The sequence below is a fragment of the Mauremys reevesii genome, linkage group 12 (assembly GCF_016161935.1).
Source record: "Mauremys reevesii isolate NIE-2019 linkage group 12, ASM1616193v1, whole genome shotgun sequence".
In the NCBI taxonomy this organism is placed as follows: domain Eukaryota; kingdom Metazoa; phylum Chordata; order Testudines; family Geoemydidae; genus Mauremys; species Mauremys reevesii.
Window position 1 is genome coordinate 32,170,620 of NC_052634.1, and position 16,981 is coordinate 32,187,600.

A 16,981-nucleotide genomic window follows, 5' to 3' on the forward strand; every position below is an offset into this window, starting at 1 on the left:
CTGTAAAGGCTTCTGGGGACAAAACATAGTGGTGGTAGTAGCCACTTTACCTGACCCTCTTGTATAATATAATTACCAAACTTCTATCAAATGTGACTGCACAGAGCTGCACATACAGTTACATTCACTGAAAGTGAGCAACTGTCCCCAGAACTCACTGCCAGTGGCACAGGTACCTTTTAAGTACCGAGATGTGCAGTGACATCTTTCATGGGAACCGGCCAGCGTGTGCACGGCCGGCATGTGCAGAGCAAAGGTTGCCCACGGGCGCTGTGTCAGGCTCTGGCACCGCGTGAGACAATGGACCACTTTCTGGTGGCTGGTTTGTTTCCCCAGCAGTTGTGGGGACTTCTGGCTACATGATGGCAGCTGCCAGACTCAGTTGGACAGGATTCTTTTCAGCTCACCTGAGGCTTGTTCCTGGCCGAACGAGGGCAACCACAGGGCGCCAGCAGAACCAGCTGCAGCTGCAGCAAGGGCGACCTCAGCAGGGGTCGCCGTATAGCGGGCGCGTGTCACGGGACACACTGCACCTGCTCAATGTTAGAAAATCCCCTTCAGACTAAACCAGTTTGTTTCTCGAAATCAAAACAAGTGGGATGAAAGTTCTTTGCAAAAATATTTTGTTGCAAAACAAAAGCATCTCCTGATTGTCACAGTGTGTTAAATTGTCTCGTCACACAAAGAGGGGAGACACTTAGATCACAAACATTAGATAAGATGCTTCAGTGTGAGCTCAGTAGTTGCTGCTCTTAAAAATTTCAAAATAAAAAAATACAAATCAAATAGACTATTTCAGCTATTCTATTATGTCATAATCTGCTCTGAGTAAACGTGATAGGACACCTCATATTATGCACTACTCCTAGTGACACTCTCCAGTGGAGCCCCATCCTCCACCCACTGTGGGGTGGGTAGGAGCGGATCATTATTATCCCTACTTGAAAGAGGAGAAGCAAAGGCTGAGAAAGGAGAATTGACTTGTCTTAGGTCACACAGCCAGCCAGTGGCAGAGTTGGGAATAGGACCCAAGAGCCCTGATTTTCAAACTAACCATCGGATCTTGAATTTCAGACATTGAATGACCTGAATAAAGTGCTCTCAGATGAGCTCCACACCAACAACAGTGCACAGTAATTATTCAGCAAGTATTTGAGGAGAACTGCAATGTTAGAGAGAATCATGAACTGCTCAGAGACAATTAATGCAGAGAAGCAGCAAAATTCATCAAACATATGACTGGTTATGACTTATTTATTTGGTCTTAAAAGAAAACAAAAAGGACCTGAGTCTCCTCCCTGTCAATAACACTCTGCTCAGCCAATCAGGGTAGAGACTGAGGACGGGAAGCTGAGGGTTTTCACCAGAGAGCTCAAAGGACGGCCCAGGTCACCGGTGGGGATCACTGCCCAAGCACTATTTCAGCCCCACATTTTTGGGTGGACCTCCCACATTGGGAGCTGCCGAGCACTCCCTGCAACACACACACACTGCTCCTGCTGTTGGGAGGAACAGGTGAAAAGACAAAAGAAGCAAGAGACGAAGAGAAAGGAGGGAGGGAGGAAAAGGTGACACAAAAAGGACAAACCCTAATGACCACAGTGATTCTATGGCACAAAATCCCAGGTGCGGAATAAAATTCTGCCTCCTTAAGTTCGTGTTTTCCATGCCTAGAATTCAACTGTCACCAGATGGATCAGACTGAACAGGTTTCAAACCTCGAGGAGGCTCTTACCTTCTAAACAGGGACGGCTGGTCTCTAGTAAACTCCCTAAAAGGGAAGGAGAAAAGTCGAAAGAGGTTCCTCCTGGCGCTCACGTACCTGAACCCAAATACTCTCTCAGTCCTCAAAGAGAGACCTGAAGAAGGAGATTTGATGAAGCAAAGCCACAGGGGTCTCTGAGGTTTCCCTCGCCCCTGTCCTGCCTGCCTGATGTCAGCATCTCTCTGTGAGGTCACCACCTCCCCACCACCTTTGACCAATAGTCTGAGGTCCTGCAAAGGCCTTTGTGATGTCACTGCCACACCCTCCCTTGCTGTGCTAATGTCCTGCCCTGGCCAGGCACTTTGGAGTTTTGAGCTACTCCTGTGGATCACCCCACTCAAGGAGCGTTCGTTCTAGGAAGCAAGCCGGCTAGACAGGAAAACATCAGACGCTGCTCCCAATGCTACACTGTTTTTCAGAAATTAGTCAACTTTATGGCCAGAAGAGACCATTAGAGCAGCTAATCTGACCCCCTGCATATCACAGGCCTCCTGTATGACCGAATAGCTACTTTTGGGGCAAACACATTCCAGAAAGGCATCTAGTCTTCATTAAATGACATCAGGAGATGGAGAAACCACCACATTCCTTGGTAGCTTGTTCCTGCGGTGAATCATCCTTGCTATGGAATATTTGTGTCTCATTTGTAATATGAATTTGTCTCTTTTCACCTTCCAGCCATTGGGTCTTGTTATGCCTTTCTCTGCTGGATTAAAGAGTCCTTTAATACACAACCTTTTCTCTCCATTAAGGCCCTTCAACACTTCAATGAAGTCACCTTCCAATCTTCTTTTGATAAGCGAAACAGGTTGAGCTCGTTCAATAGCTCACTAGAAGGCATTTTTCTCCAGCCCTCAGAACATTTATTGGCTCTTTGGTCATCAGACTCCTGAACTGCAGCTGGATGTGGCTCTTGTTCTTCTGCACAACATAGCTCCTAGAGAAGAGGGATCTGCAAATGTACATTCGTATGATACCTTTGTTTAATTGATGAAAACATAAACTAGACACTTAGAGGATTGGAAGTGATTTCAGCTGATGGACAGCTTTGCTAGGTTTTTATGCATTTGGACAGTGAAACGTTGAGTGTCTATATTCATATGAAGCACTCCCGTATAGAGGAGCCCCTGAACATAATGGAGAATGGCAATGAAAATGTTTTCCTTTAAAAAAAAAAAAAGAAAGAAGGTTCTAAGAGAACACAGGGTTTTGAATCAAGGACCACTTGATCAGCAGGCAAGTACTCTACCACTGAGTTATACCCCCATGACAACAGGAATATAGGATTGTGATATCCAGGACTTTGAAGGACAAACCCTGATTCATCAAGCTCCTTTGCCATTCCCAGATCACAGGCGCTTTTAAAAATGGGGTTTGATTAAACTTCTTAAATGTTGCAAACACCACAGCTTGCGCACCCACCGATATAGCTTCTCCCACTGACATAGCTGCCACCTCTTGGGAAGTGGATTAACTACACCCACAGGAAAACTCTCTCCCCTCAGCACAGAGTGGTGATTCTCAAACTGTGAGTCAGGACCCCAAAGTGGGACGTGACCCTGATTTAATGGGGTTGCCAGGGCTGGCATTAGACTTGTTGGTGCCTGGAACTGAAGCCAAAAGTCTGAGCCCCACCACCCAGGGCTGAATCCCTCAAGCTCTGGTTTTGCCCTCCTCACTGGGGCAGGGCTAGGCTCTGTCTCCCTTGCCTCTGCGCAGTGTGGAGGGCTTGGTCCCTCATGTTCTCCCACAGCAGCGGCCTGCCGGTGTGGGTGGGAAAAGGGGACCAGGAAGCAGTGCAGCCTCATTACATATCTGCCAGACAACCTTCCTCCCACTCCCTCCACACACTGTTCTTATTTGGAGGTGTAGCCAGGAAACCACATGGAGGATTCTTACCTGGGAACTGGGGACCCACTTACCACCAGGGATTGTTAAGGGCAGGAGGAACAGGGACTCCCACCTCTGTGGCATGGGGGTGGGTCGCCTGCTGGGATCATCTGAGCATATTTCACCTCATCAGCTCCCTGCCATTGCCTTGGGGGCCCTTGTTCGCTGCCTCTGGTACACAGTTTAGCCTCCTTCCTGAGAGCTGAAACGCTTTGATCTATCAAAGGTTTGTGGGTTCAATACGTGTCATGGTGTAATTCTGTGTTATTCGGGGGTCAGACTAGCTGAGCTAATGGCCCCTTCTGCCCTTAAACACCATGAAAACATTTCCCTGGTTTCTCCTTGCGTCTGACAGACACCACGGTGAGGGGCCCAATAGAAGATCCTGGACACAGCGCTCTGGCTCTTACGTTACTTGGGGACGTCAGCGCTTTCCTAGCAAAGCTGCTGCTAAAGCGCTGGATTTGGGGAACGGTTCGGCTCCGATTCAGAGATCTGCCTGCGGGGTGTGAACCTGCCACGAGGAGTGGGAAACGCAACCAGCAACGGGAGGCGTTGGCTGAGCTCCGGGCTGCCCCCGTGTGGCCAAAGCTTAGAACTGAGCAGCGGAGTTTAAAGCTGGCGCTGGGAGGGAGCTGAACACGTGGGGCACGAAGGCTCCTGCGTGTAACGCTTGTTGGGTGAGCAGCTGAGCGTAGCTGATAGCTGGAGTTCAGGGCTGCACCCCGGGGTGCTGAGCAGGTGTCTGTGCTCAGGTTGGCCTCGCTATGATGGTTTCTGGGAAGTTTGGGGTCGCCAGTCCCCCTAGAGAGAGGGGAGCCAGCCCAGGAAAGGAGGCTTTGAAAACTCTGGTACCAATTGGCAGTGGGACTGCGCCTGTGAAGAGCCGCTGCAGCCCCGCCAGGGAGAGCCGGTCTCTCTTTATGCAGCCCCCGCCCCATTCCTCAGGACAAGGGTTGTGCTCAAAGATCTGTGCCCCGTGTTTTCACCTCCATGTGAACTGCACAGTGCAAATAACCCTCAGCGCATCAGCTCAGTGCCAGGCTCCACTTCCACCCGCTCAGAGCGCAGAGCTCCCAGGCTGAGCCTGAAGTTGGAAGCGGGAGACCCTGTAACCAGCTGGGCCCCGTGGCTGGTGCCTGTGATCCCAGCGCCTGGGGAGGCTGAGGCCGGCGGATCGCTTGAGCTCAGGAGTTCTGGGCTGCAGGGGGCTGTGCCGATCGGGTGTCCGCACTAAGTTCAGCATCAATATGGTGATCCCGGGGAAGCTTGGGGTCCCCAGGTTGCCTAAGGAGGGGTGAACCGGCCCAGGTTGGAAACAGAGCAGGTCAAAACTCCCGTGCTGATCAGTAGTGGGATCGTGCCTGTGAATAGCCCCTGCGGCGTAGCCTGGGCAAGACAGTGAGACACGGTCTCTTTTTATACAGTCACCCCCTGCAGAGCCTGGAGGGGGGGATGGGAGCACCCACACGCTGGGGATTCTGACCTGGGGGGAGGGACGCCCCCCTGCAACATGGATCTTGAAAAAGGGAACAGAGACAGCCACAGCTCCCGGATGGGGGCAGGCAGGGGAAACCACACACGGGAGCTAGTTCATGGGGTGGGGGACAGAGACACCCACCAGAGATCCTGGATGGGAGCACCCACATGATGGGGATCTTGAACTGGGAGCATGGAAGCACCATGTACCAGAGGTTCTCAAGGGGGAACAGAGACACCCACACACCAGGTGTCTTGCAGCAAGAGCTGCGGTCTTCATTTACACACAGCAGTGATGGGGAATTAACCACGTCCCTTGCGGAGCTTGTTCCACTAGATGATTAGCCTCATTGAAGTACCCAGACCTTTTTAACAATAAGAAGTGAAATGAAATGGCCACATGGTGGCAACAGAACCTAAGAAACGTGTTAGTCTCTAAGGTGCCACACGTACTCCTGTTCTTTTTGAGGATACAGACTAACACAGCTGCTCCTCTGAAACCGAAGAGATGAGAAGCCATGTTCTTGTTCAATGTGCATTGAAGCTGAAAAGGGAGATGTTTCCTCTTTTACTCCTAAGCCCCCAACTCTAATCCACTAAACACCCCTTTCCTGCCACAGCCAGGACTAAAACCCAGGAGTCATAACTAGTGGCCCCCCTTAACCTTCTCTCTGTGAGGAAGAAGAAGCTCTGAGACCCCTGTGCTGTCCCCTTGCCACCCTGCCTGGGCTGCCCTTGAAACCCAATGGGGTTTCCTTGGGCAGTTCTGAATCTTGCTCCCAGGAAGGGTGTAATTTTAGGAGCAGGTTCCAAATAGTGCAATTAACCAGCCAGACGGGGCAGCAGGTATCGGTGTAGGAGCCATTGAAATCATCATAGCAAAGTAGTTCAGGGAAACTGTTATTAATGAAGTGTGAGTGAAAGGTGAGAATCTGATGGTGTCAGTGTCACACTAGAGGGCGCTGAGATGGTTTTAAATTTGTCATCCAAACCCAGCCACCACCTAGCTCATGTTTTAACCTCTTCTTCTCTTACTGTTGCTCCTTATCAGGGAAGGGGAGAGAGCAAACGAGCAATAGAAACAGAGACCTAGTGACCGAAGCAAACATTTCTTTGCTCCTTGCTTTGCTCTGTCAGTTATTTGGGTACAAACTCACCCCCCACCCACGGTCTGGGCTGGGCTCAGTGGGCAGGAAGAGCTCAGCTGTCAGTGGGACTTGGGAGCTCGGGACATTACTGGGAGCTGCTTGAACGTTTAGGTGAAAACCACCTAAACATGGACACAAGGTCTAGGCTGCAGTAACTCATCTTGCATCTGCGGCTGTTGAAGCTACAAGGCAGAGGACTAAGTACAACATTTAAACTGATGTTTGACCTCAGAGAATAAAACAAATGTGTCTGTGAAAAGAGGGGAGTCGAGTTCAATCCCTTGTCACCATCAATGTGCAAACCAGGAATTTGTTGCTTTGCATTCCTGATGTGTCACCCTCATGTGGCTATTCTCAGAGACTTTAAGGGCAGAAGGGACCATTATGATCATCTAGTCTGACCTCCTGCACAACGCAGGCCACAGAAATCTCACCCACCCACTTCTATAACAAACCCCTAACCTATGTCTGAGTAACCTATTCTCTTTCAGTCCCTTTAATTAAAAAAAATGTGTTTTTTTCATAGAAACTATATTTTCCTTGTAGCGACACAGGGGCAGATTAATCTACAAAGGGAAGGTGATTCCAAGGCAGTTCTGGAGGAGAAGGGAACGTTTCCAGCATCACTAAATTATTTCATTGTGCCTCACAGAGAGAGAAAGAGAGAGAGAAAATAAACCTATTAATTTGAGCTACCGACACAGTTCACAGCATGAAATACACAATTTTGTGTTCAATGAGTTGTGTTAATTTACATAATACGAAAAATATGTATTAGGCAATGCATGAAAACCTCACTGCATTGAACAACCCACTTGATCTAGTCAATGTACTACAGAATATTTAAAGATATTAAGAAAGATGTGCTTATAAATTAACGTGTTGTGCCATTTACACATGCACAAGACACAGCAGAAACTGAATTATTTGAGCTACTAAAATTTCCACTTTCTCACAGCATTTTAGTTCTCAAGGTTGTTTTAATTTGCTTATTTTTTTGGAACTAGAAATGGGGAAAGAGCACATTGAAGTCAGTGGAATTACCGCAATGAGGGATTAGTCTCATTATTTGCCACTAACAAAACCTTTGTTAACAGAGAGTTAACTTTGACTGTGACTATCTCTTACCTTCCAGAACATGGAGTTCAGTAAAACTCAAACTCTGGAGAAACAGGGAATACAGAGTGAGGGTACATGCCCAGATAACCTTAACTCTGCCCTCTAGAAGAGAATCCCTGATAGCATATGAGAACAAGGAAAGGTTTGGGGACAAATTACAGCTATTTCCCAAGAGTTTGTTTCTTCTGTAATTAATTGATCCTGGCCCCATCAATTGATCCTGGCCTGGTGTCTGGCTGTGGAATTTACTATTTACTATTTTTATCCCAGCATATTTAAAGATGAAACTGCTTTACAAAAGCTCCTTTATTCTAGGTTATACAAACAGGTCACTTCCCAGCTATTTCAAGGAGATGGAATTTTCCTGACCCACAGGGAACTTAAACTAACATGCTCAAGATCACACATTCCTTGGGAGAAAATGAAGGAGGAAAAAAAACCCCACCAAACCGTTGCTGTTTCTACCCAAATGATCAATGAGACCAGAAAGTGAGACTGTGCAATTAACTGTCTGGGACTACACTGACTCTGCAGTTACTTGGATGCAGACACACCCAGCTCTATGGTTGGTAAACGTACAGAGACTCTGCTGCTGCTCATGAACTAGCAGCACATGACCTCTAAACAGCTGCCATTCGAATGTATCTGAAAGTCACAAGGAACAAAGATCTGTGTTAAAGGAAGGCTGCCATTTATTAGAGCCCCAGTTGATGCCGTGTGCACAAAGAGAGGATTGAATGTGTAACAGGGAGTTTGTAAATCTTGGTTATTTTAGTTTTGTAACAGGCTCCTGTCCACCTCCAGTAGAGTTTTCAGTCCCAATGGCAACTTACTTACCAAATGTAATACAGACTAGTCCATGCCTCCCATGTGGATGTGGTTCTTGTTCTTCTGCACATTGTAGCCCATGGAGGCCAAGGACCTGCAAATGTGTCTTCATGGGCCTTTGTTTAGTTGATGAAAACAAACCTAGACACTTAGAGGATTGGAACTGATTTCAGCTGGGGACATGTTTGCTAGGTTTTTGTGCATTTGCACAGGCAAACATTGAGTGTGTCCATTCGTTTCAGGGATCCCTATTTAGGGGAGCTCTTGAGCATACTGGAAACAGAATTATTTTTATTTAAGAAATTGGGACACTTGGATTTGAACTAAAGACCACTTGATTTGTAGTCAAACACTATACCACTGAGCTATACCCCCATGACATTTGCATTGGCAAGTCAGTGATCTTAAGGATTTTGAAGGACGGGCTCTGCCTCAGAGAGCTCCTTTTCTATTCCCAGGCCACAGGGGTTTTAAAAATGGGGTTTGAGTAAACTTTATATACACATGTAGATACCACAGCTTGCACACCCACCAACATAGCTTCCCCCACTGACATAGCTACCACCTCTCGGGGAGATGGGTTAACTGCACGGATGGGACAGTTCTCTTCCCTCCGCTTAAAGCATCTTCATTATTTATGAATAGGTGGGAAATAACCTCCTGACTGGACAGGAACCAATGTATCAGATATTGCTGTGTCTGCATTCAATATGGGTAACTGGTCATATTGGGCTGGATTAGTAGGAGCATTGCAAGCAGATAGAGGGAAGTGATTATTCCCCTCTATTCAGCACTGGTGAGGCCACATCTGGAGCATTGCATTCAGTTCCCCCCCCCACCCCCCGCACCCTCTCTGCCCCTCCCCTGAGACCCACCCTGTCCATCCAAACAGCGTCTGATGTTTTCCTGTCTAGCCAGCTTGCTTCATAGAACGAACGCTCCTTCAGTGGGGTGATCCACAGGGAGTAGCTTAAACCTCGAAAGTGCCTGGGCAGGGGCAGGACATTAGCACAGCAAGGGAGGGATGTGGCAGTGACATCACAAAGGCCTTTTGCAGGACCTCAGACTATTGGTCAAAGGTGGTGTGGAGGTGGTGACCTCACAGAAAGATGCTGACATCAGGCAGGCAGGACAGAGGCGAGGGGCCAGGGAAACCTCACAGACCCCTGTGGCTTTGCTTCAGCAAGTCTCCTTCTCTAGGTCTCTCTTTGAGGACAGAGAGAGTATTCGGGTTCACATACGTGAGCGCCAGGGGGAACCTCTTTCGAGTTTTCTCCTTCCCTTTTCATGATTTTACTAGAAAACAGATGTCCCTGTTTAGAAAGTAAGAGCCTCCTTAAGGGAAGGGATGTCCTGGGTGTGTCACAGTTCGGATTCCAGTGGCCCCCCTACACTGTAAGGAAACTCCCACCACCTGCTCTGTGTTCGCAGTGCGGGAGAGAGCAGCATCCATGGCAGTGATTTGCTCCTGGCTGCCGGAGCAGAGCAGCAGGCTCAGCTGTCAGAACTTCCCAGAGCTATGAAAGGGGAGGGGCCCAGCCTCTGTAGCAGGAATGCAGGGCAGGCGAGTTCACGGTGGGCATTGTGGGATACTGGCAGAGGCCAGTTATGGTGATATAATGAACAGCAGCATCTACACTGACACTCTGTCACTTTAAGTTTGCTGCAAAAAGCTCTAGACCTCTCATCGAAGTCGTTTTATTTTGTCAGAAAAACAGGGCAGTTTTGTCGCCAGACGTGGCATTGCAGTGTGTGCACCAGCCACAAGCTGCCGACCGAGGGAGCGTTGTGTGTTTTTCACACACCAGAGCAATATCATTCTGCTGAAACAACTTTGTAGTGCAGACCTGTCCAAAGATTCACTCACACACAGCTTGCAAGGAAAACATCACCTGCTCCTCTGCTTTGCAGAATCCAGACACAAGCAAAGCTTGTCAGGCCCTGGTGGCAATGGCAGGGAGTCAGGTGTGGGCAGACAGAGTACTTTAGCCACACATAGGCACCATGGCTTAGCTGGTTAACGCGCCTGTTTTGTAAACAGGAGATTCTGGGTTCAACTCCCAGTGGTGCCTTGTTGACTGGTTGTTGGGGCACCTGTTATTGGCTACTGTCAGAAGAGAAGTTTCAGAGCTAGATGGGCCTTTGGTCTGGCCCAGGGTGGTTTTTCTTATGGTTTAAATTACACTCACAGACACTGATAATAGAGTTACTGAAAGTTTGGGAATTAGGAGCAGGTAGGTCAGTGGTCCAGTCCCCACACAGATGACCCCTTCCCTCTGGGACAGGGGCAGGTCTGAGCTCTCACCCAAATGCTCATTGTGGCTGCCAGAATCTGTGGGCAGCTTGTTTAGTTTACAGCAAAGGTTGAGTCCTGCTTTGTGCACCGTGTGTGAGAATGAAAATCCTAAACCGCCCTTTGAAATATCGAATGCAGCAGGACGTGTTATTGTCCCTGCCCCAAAGCAGACAGACCAATGGAGAAATGCTGTTGAGTCCAAGGTAATACTCCCCTGCCATTTTACTTTTTTGCTTGCTAAACTCCTTCTTATCTGCCCAGCCCAGGCTGTCCTCTGCCTCAGCTGCTGCTCCTGGCCTGCTCTAGAGTCAAACATGCAGGGCCCCCAGGGGAACAGAGGCTGGGACAGGGCAGCAGCCTGGGCTGGGGTGGGAAGATGCTGGGAGTTCTCATTTCCTGAGAACTGGCCTGGCTCCCTTCTCAACAGCAAACAAATCAATTCCACGTCCCCTCCCCAGAAAAACCAGCCTGGAGCCAAGGGCAGCAGGGGACGATTCCCTCCAGTTCCCACCGAGGCAGGAGAGAACCCAGGGTGTTTGTAGCAGAGCTTATGGAACTGAGGTGGGGAAACCAGCCTTTAATAACAGGCAGTTCCAGTTTAAGCTCAGTGTTTTTAACAATTTCTACAACATTAAATAACCCTTCAATCATAGTGTCACCATCCATAAAATTGCTTCAGCCTTACAGGTTCCTAAGTGCCCAACTAAACATCTCTTCAAATCCAAGGGAGTGGAGATCAGTCAATGTTCAGAGTCATCCCACAAAAAAGAACCATGTTGTGGTACATACTGGCCCCATCATGTGGCCATGGCCTTTCTCTCCTCCTCTAGAGTCAGAATGTGACCAGCTCTCACTGAAGGGGTGCAACATCCCTGCCTTGGTCTCTATGCCAGAGCTCCTATCAGCTCAGCGTCCTTCCCACAAGAGTCGGCTGCTGAGAGGGTTGTGATGGGGTAAATGAAGGCAGAGGAGGATTGTTCCTCATGGGTTTTCTTTGTGTGGCTCTGTGATCCTGATGGAGGAAGCATCATTTGTGCTTGTTTCAGTAGCTTGAGTTGGGCTCAGGTTGTGACCCTGAGTACAGGGATTCCTGCACTCTCTGCTCTTAGTCCCTCAGGGAATGGACAATGGAGCAACTTCAGAAATTGGATAGAAAGTAGCCTAAGAAAGTGTAACATAAGTGAGAAGAAAAACAGCATCTGCCCCTCCCTGGTGGTCTAGTGGTTAGGATTTGGCACTTTCACTGCCAAGGTCTGCGTTCAATTCCCAGTCAGGGAAAAGTGACTTTAAACCAGAACTGTTTTTGTTATTCTTCACTTACAACATAAACGAATCTGTGGTGTTTTCCTGATTCCCCCATCTTCCCAGTGTCTCCATGGCAGGGCTGGCTCCAGGCACCAGCCCAGCAAGCAGGTGCCTGGGGCGGCCAATGGAAAGGGGAGGCTTCAGCAGCAATTCGTCCCTCTCAGAGGGAAGGACTTGTGGCCAAAAGCAGCAGAGGTAGAGCTGCCATTGATTGCAGCTTTTTTATTTTTTTTTCCACTTGGGGTGGCAAAAACACTGGAACTGGCCCTGCTCCATGGAAGACAATTTGTTAAATCCCAGATGAGTGGAGTTAAATCAGGTCTCAGCCTGAGTTCTTAGGTCTTAATCCTGAGGATATTGTCCCACCATGGGGCCATTTCCCTCCTCTCTTTCATACAGAAGCACAATTTTCTTTGCACAGACACAGGAACAGCAAGATCTTTCTCTGTCCCTTGTGCAAAGCAGGGGGCCAAATTCCATGGAAACAATGGACAAGCAGGGGGCCCTGGGCACATCCAGCCCTGGCCGTGAGATGTTCCCTCCCCTCTTTCTTTATGCTCCTGTTGTTATTTCATGGATAGTCTGGGATGGGGAAAAAGCTGAGTTCACTTCAGGTGGAGGGGAAAAAGGACCCTGAAAATCTCAGGCCCCAACCCCTGCTACCAGGATCACTGAGGTGCTGGGGATTTGAGTAGGAAAGGGACTGTGTGAATTGTCAAGGTGCGGAATGAATAACAATCTACAACTAGATCCACCTCATTAATCACTGACACAGGCTAATCCTGCTGCAGATAGAAGGGCTCTTCCAAGGCTCTATCTTGCTTTCTCCAATGCCATGAAAGCCTGTCTTTTGCCCGCTAGCTGTTGTGACTTGAGCACAAGAGGGGACGTTTGATCCAGAAGCCTGGCCGTGCCTGGAGTCCTGTAGGTAGGGATGCGAGCTCCATTTCCTCTGAGTCCTGAAGCTGGGCTGCAGCCTGGCCTGGGAGGCAGCCCTATTGGTTGACCTACTGGCCCAAAGTCACTTGGGCAGTGCTGGTCTTCCCCAGGGATGCTGAAGGGCCTAAGGGAGGGAGGCTCAATACTCCCCCCTATCAGTCAGGGCGGAAGAGGAGGGCTGCAAGAGTGGGCAGGTTGATGGCTGGGCCTTCTAGCATTCAGTTGGGAATGCGAACTGGGAGAAATGGTTGCTGGCCTGTGAGGAGTGGCTCAGCCGGTGGCGTAAGTGGACCTTGTCATTACCTACAAGGTTGTGATGCTCAAGACCCATCTGTGGGGAATTTCCTCAGCCAGGTATTTCCCTCTGCTCCACAAGTGCTGCTGAGACCAAACACGATGGCCTTCCACTTCTTTGGAAAAGCCAGACACTGAAGGGAGCAGGACATTCAGCACAACAGTGAAACTGCAGAAACACAACCACCAAGGGACTTGAACCCTCAATTTTCTGATCTACACTCAGACACCTTATCCATTAGGCCACATGGTAACATGAGAAAAACCCCTCCAAGCCCTTCTTTGGAAAAGATGGACATTGTGTTTCTCAGGTCATCTGCTGAGGGGGGCCAAGACTCTCTGGGCACAAGAAGTCGAGTTCCCAGCGACACGTGAGACTTAATTCTCTGGAGCCAGGTGCAGGGTTTTGGCAGGGAGGCTCAGGCATGGGGGATTGGGGTGCAGCGGACGGACCGGCTGTCTAGGTGCGGAGATTTAGTCGCAGAGGCACAGGAGGGAGGAGGAGGAGGAATCCTGCTGGCTGTGCAGAAAAAGAGGAGGGGTTCTGGGGACTTTTTTTGCCTCTCATTTGCCGGCCTGCTCGCTCTTGTGGTGAACAGTGAAGATGCTCTCAACAAGCCCAGGTAGCTCGGTTGTTAGAGCACCAGGCTCTTAATCTGAGGGTTCAGGGTTCAAGCCCCTGTCTGGGTGCTCAGCTTTTAAGTTGCCTTGTGTGCCAGGAGCCAAATGATTCCTGGTGCTGTCCACCAGCCACATGCGGATTCCCAGAAGCTGTGCTCACCCTCTTGGCTGTGAGACTCAAACTCGGACTGGCTTTCTGTATGTTGGGGTTTTTTGTTGTCTGTCGTGTTGATGTGCATGTGGGTCCTGTGTGATTTTTGTGGATGCCTTGCATAGTTTTGTGTGTGTGTGTGTGTATGACTTTTGCATGCAGATTGTTTTTCGCTAAGTATTCTTTTGGTATGTGGTTTTTGTGCTTTTTTGTTGTGGGCTTTTGCTGTATTATTTTGGTGTGGATTTGTTCTATGTTTTGTGTGGCTTTCCCTTATGTGTCTATGGCTCTGTGTGCTGTGTGGGTTTGGTTTTTGTTTATGCCTGTGTGGGCCGGTGCAGTCTGTGATGTTCTCTTTCTCTCTATTTGTCTCTCTGTTTGTATCTTCATGTGTAAATTCACTGGAACTTTTCAAACTCTCCACAGCTTTGCCAATTTTCACCAGGAATTTTACTCATTAACAAATTCTCACTTGTTCCCTACCAGTTGGTGACCATTGCCCCAGGGGCCTGTCAGTCTCAGGGTCCTGATTTCCCATTGAACCTTCCCCCTTCTATTGGGACTGGGAACTAGCCAACCAAAAAAACCCCACTCAGTTTTAGTAAAGGGCCAACAGTCCCCTTACACAAACTGGGCCTGTGAGGGAGGGAGAGCTCAGTAGTTTGAGTATTGGCCGGCTAAACCCAGGTTTGTGAGCTCAGTCCTTGAGATGGGCCATTTAGGGATCTGGGATAAAAATCTGTCTGTGGATTGGCCCTGCTTTGAGCAGGGGGCTGGACTAGATACCTCCTGAGGTCCCTTCCAACCCTGGTATTCTATGATAGGGTCACCAATGTTCAGAGAAACTAGCACAAGCTGTGCCCATGGTGTAAGGGTTGGCAGGCTGAAATCTGAGTTCAAATCTCAGTGGGACCTTAAGTGCTTTCCTATCTCCAGCTGTCTAAGAATGAGTTGTTTACTTTGTGCTGAGTGACTCATACCCCCTGGAGCCAGGTCTTTGGTTGGAATGGGGTCTAGAAGTGACTATGGTTTGACTGGGTGTTTGCGATTTCTGATGCCCACAAGTTTGGCCCTTGTGCTTTCTACCACACTTTTCCTCTTGCCCACATGGCGCTTGAAGAAAGGAGTGTCAGGGCCAGGTTTCATAGTCAGGGAAAGGCAGGAGGGAGGCAGAGTCCCAGGCTGGAGCCCAGCACCTCTCCTCCTCTGGGCACCTAGAGCAGAGGTGGCTGGTGCTGACGGCTCCAAGGGAAGGCTTAAAAGCCACAGAGCAACCGAGGGCAGGGCAAGAGGAAGGGAGAACCATGCCTATGCGTGGCCAGCAGACAGCCACAGAGACACCCAGACAGGCTGCTCCCTGGCATGCCGAACCCCCACTGAAAGCCACCCACAGCCAGCTGCTGATGCTCTGTGGCCAACATCAGAAGATGGTAGGAAAGCAGGGCCAGCCCCCCTGGGGGGCCTCTTACCATTCCCACTCCAGGTGCTCACTTTGGCAGTGGGGCAGGAGATTTTACCCCAAGAGGCTTTTCCCCAGCTAGCGAGAAGCAGAGAAACCCAGGCTCCCAAGGCGCTATGTAGCAAGTACCCTCCAGCACAGGGACAGGCGCACACTTGGAAGAGGGAAACTGCTCCAGACGCTAGCCCGGGCAGCCACCCATTGTCTTTGGCAAGTCAGGAATGGCAAAGGCGAGACTGGAAGCACCTGGGGCTCATGCACCAGCCTTTGTGACACCCAACCCCCAACTCCTTCCTGGGCTCTAGCTGAAGCCAGAGCATTGGCCTGAGCGGCCAAGAAGAGGTTCCAGCCCTGAAGGGAGCAGGACTTTCAGCCCAAAGGTAAAACTGCACAACCACGAAGGGACTCGAACCCTCAATCTCCTGATCCGAAATCAGACAACTTACCCATTAGGCCATGTGGTCACAGGAATAAAACCTTTTCAAGCACTTCTTTGTAAAAGGCAGACACTGTGTTTCTCAGGTCCTCTACTGAGTGGGGCCGAGACTCTCTGGACACAAGAAGTCGAGTTCCCAGCGAGGTGTGAGACAATTCTCTGGAACCAGGTGCTGGGCTTTGGCAGGGAGGCTCAGGCATGGGGGATTGGGGTGCAGCGGACAGACCAGCTATCTAGGTGCTTAGATTTGGTCTCACTGAGGAGGAGGAGGGGGAACCCTGCTGACAGGCAGTGGCTGTGGAGAAAAAGAGGGATCTCCAGGCTGCTCAGGTCTCCTTCTTCCAGCTCCTCATCTGGCTGAGCTGCTCCACCGGCCTGGACAAGTCCTCTGCATGCACAGCAAATAGCCCAAGAGCCATTGCTGCCCAAACCTGTGCTGGGGGGTGAGCTTCTGTCTTCCCTGTCCCATCTGCCCTAGAACAGACCACTAGATTGAGAGAGACAGTCAACAACTATTAAGGCTAAGATTATATAAAGGGGGTCACAGAATCTGTGACTTTCAGAGATCTCAGTGACATTTTCCACCTCAGCCCTGGGGCAGGAAGACTGGGGCTGTCGGCCAGTGGGGGCCTCACAGCTATCAGCCACCAGTGGCGGAAGGGGCTCCCACAGGCCCATGCCACCACGGATGGACCCCACAGCTCCCAGCTGCTGTGGGTGGATCCAAGAGCTCCCAGCCACCACATGGGACAGGGGGACCCTGGAGCTCTCAATGGGGTGACTGGGTTATAAGTCCGGTCAGCGGTGCTGTGGGGCTCAGGCAGGCTGGTCCCTACGTGTCCTAGGGCACCGCGCTGCACCCTGGAAGTGGCCAGTAGGTCCCCCCTGCTGCACCGCTGACCAGGAGCCGCCCGAGGTAAGTCTGCACCCCAACCCCCTGCCCCAGCCCTGAACCCCCCCAAACCCAGAGCCCCCTCTTGCACCCCAGAGCCCTCACCCCCCTGCCCCAGCCCAGAGCTTCCTCCCACACCTGGAACCCCTCAGCCCGGCCCACCCCCCAGAGCCATCACCCCGTCCTGGCCCCCACCCCCCTGCCTCAACCCACAGCCCCCTCCGGCACGGCGAATCCCACGGCCCCACCCAGCAGCCAGGAGCCCCTCCTGCACCCCAAACCCCTCATCTCCCACAGCTCCCACAGGCAGACCCTGGGGCTCCCAGCAGCCATGGGTGGCCGGGGAGCCCCAGCCCCAC

At 50.4% G+C, this 16,981-nt stretch overlaps 2 non-coding genes and 1 pseudogene across 2 annotated transcripts; all 3 read left to right on the top strand.

The window, feature by feature from the left end:
* LOC120375680 overlaps window positions 1–16,981 on the top strand; it is a 1,085,709-nt pseudogene that overhangs the window by 371,891 nt on the left and 696,837 nt on the right.
* TRNAT-UGU lies at window positions 10,228–10,301 on the top strand. Its single transcript has one exon. It is a non-coding gene; the product is annotated as a tRNA-Thr (tRNA).
* On the top strand, window positions 11,732–11,803 carry TRNAE-UUC. The gene has a single exon. It is a non-coding gene; the product is annotated as a tRNA-Glu (tRNA).